Below are 2,304 nucleotides of genomic sequence, written 5' to 3'. Positions count from 1 at the left end.
GAAAGAGAAAGGAGGAAATACCAAAGAGCTCTGTCACCTAATCAATAGTATTATGGCAGGAACAGTCAGCAGAAAGCAGAATAAAAGCAGAGTTTGGGCACTTTCCCCATATCTTCTTACTGGAACCCTGGTTTCAGTGTCTGCAAAACTTACATCTTATATTTAATAAATTCAATTCTTGTCCTGTAATCAGTGACTTGGGTATAATATGTTTTCCACTGGAAGTGTCATTATTTGTGTTAGAAGATGTTTTCACAATATGAGATGAATGTTGAATGATTGAATGTTGAGTGATGGAATGTTGAATGCTGTTTTGGAAAAATTCCCAAGACAGTAGTGTTAACAAAAACACAGCACCACAGCAGAATGAAGTAAGGGGACAGATTTGAGAACTCACATGCATTTCAGAATGACTGGTGAATAGAGGATGGAGACTAAGGTTACCTACAAATAAATGACGTTCTCGCTTCAGCAGCACATATACTAAAAATTGGAATGATACAGAGAAGATTACATGGCCCCTGCGCAAGGAAAAACAACAACAAAAATTCTAAGGGATCTTATTCAGTTTGATAGACTGAGTGATGTAACAGAGGAGGTAATCATATAACAAAGAGACTCAAAGACCATGGAAGTAATTTGATATTGCAGTTATCCAGAAGAAAATTAAAATTCGAGGACAATAGACAGAGTCAGGAGAGACCTGAAGTTGAAGCAGATTTCAGAAAAAAATCGAAGGATATTGTGATATAAAGAGTAGTGACTGTAGGTATGTATTCAAGGCTATGAGAAAATAAATCAGAGTGAAGTCTTGAACAGGGGAAATCAGCTATTTTAGAAATCTAAATCTAAAAATAAGATTATACAGAGATGATCCATTTATTTAAACCCAAAAATACAGGAGATGGTCCATTTATGTAATCAAAATCTGGCATAATTTTTGACCTGTTGGATGCACAATCACTATTAAGTTCTCTTCCTGTAGAAATTTGACCTGAGATATGTTTTTATTCTGTAAAGTTTTTAAAAAGTTATAGGAAAACAAGATTTTAGCTGGTGGACAGGAATACGTAAATACCACAACAGAACAGAGAACCAAGGCTTGTGGGTTTTTTTTATACATTTTATTTTTATAAAGTAGTTCACAATAGTTCATTATAGATAATATTCAAACACCCACCAAACCAGTGAGCATCTTCCCACCACAATAAAAGGGAAGTGTGCAAAGGTTGTTGTATTCCATTCTGGAGCCATTTAAGCCTGTATACACGTGTTCTACTTTAGATACTTCAGTGGGCTAGAGTGTAAGAGGTTGTGTGGCCACAAATGCAACCAGATGCTCCGGGAAACACTGCATCACTCTCTTTTCCGGGAGCTTTATTTTATCATCTCTGGCTCTTGGCTGTAGAGATTACAAGGTGCTGGGAGTGGGGCTGGAGCAGTTTGTGAGTATCACTGTCAATCTACTGGAAAACTGGGGATCTGGGCAGAGGAGGCCCAGTCCTGAACAGAGCAGGATTGGAGATCTCAGCCATGGGTCCTATATACCTGGGTTCCTCTGTCAGTTCCTTCATGGATGAGGCTCATTCAAATGTGTGGAGAGTGGCCTTGAGCATGAGTGTGGCTGGATTCTGGAGGTTTTCAGCTGCCGGGGCTCTGCTTAGGGTGGGGAGGAAAACTCGCCCATCCCCCTCCGAGGTGCAGGGCCTGTGTTAAAGGTAACACTAATTATAGTCAAGAGAGATAGAATTTAGCAACATTAATCATGAGAACAATTGTGAGAAAAACATGAACTCATGATGCTATAAGTAAAAGTAAAGTAAAGGCCCTCGCGTTGATCATCGATTTGCTGAGCAGGCCCAGTAACATCTCCATTGGAGACTTTGTTGTTACTGTGTCTGGCATATCGAATACGTCACGGGGAGCTTGCCAGGCTCTGCCATGCGGGCGAGATACTCTCGGTAGCTTGCCGGGCTCTCCAAGGGGAGCAGAGGACTCGAACTCGGGTCGGCCATGTTGGCTGCGTCTAAGGCAAACACCCTACAGCTGTGCTATCGCTTATGATGCTATCTTCCTGATAATTAGAACCTATGGTCCTTTTAGGTTGGTATATTAAGATAATGCTTTTTAGAAGTTTATCCTCATATATTTATATTACTGTGCTCTCCTTAGAAAAAAATTCTTGTTTAACCCAGTTAATGTATTTTTATTTGGGTCCATACCTTGTGGAGTTTAATCCTGGCTCTTTGCTCAGGAATCACACCTGGTGGGCCTTATGGGACCATATGGAGTGCCAGAAATAAA

The 2,304-nt window shown here is 40.2% G+C and overlaps 1 non-coding gene across 1 annotated transcript; it reads left to right on the top strand.

Moving 5' to 3' along the window:
* The first annotated feature begins 459 nt into the window (after positions 1-459).
* Positions 460-563, top strand: LOC130026711 (U6 spliceosomal RNA). Its single transcript, XR_008792909.1, has one exon. It is a non-coding gene; the product is annotated as a U6 spliceosomal RNA (small nuclear RNA).
* The last annotated feature ends 1,741 nt before the right edge of the window (positions 564-2,304 follow it).

The sequence above is a fragment of the Sorex fumeus genome, unplaced genomic scaffold, assembly GCF_029834395.1.
Source record: "Sorex fumeus unplaced genomic scaffold, SorFum_2.1 ptg000034l, whole genome shotgun sequence".
Classification (NCBI taxonomy): Eukaryota; Metazoa; Chordata; class Mammalia; order Eulipotyphla; family Soricidae; genus Sorex; species Sorex fumeus.
The sequence above is the reverse complement of the archived record's forward strand: the minus strand, read 5'-3'. Positions and strand labels throughout refer to the sequence as shown.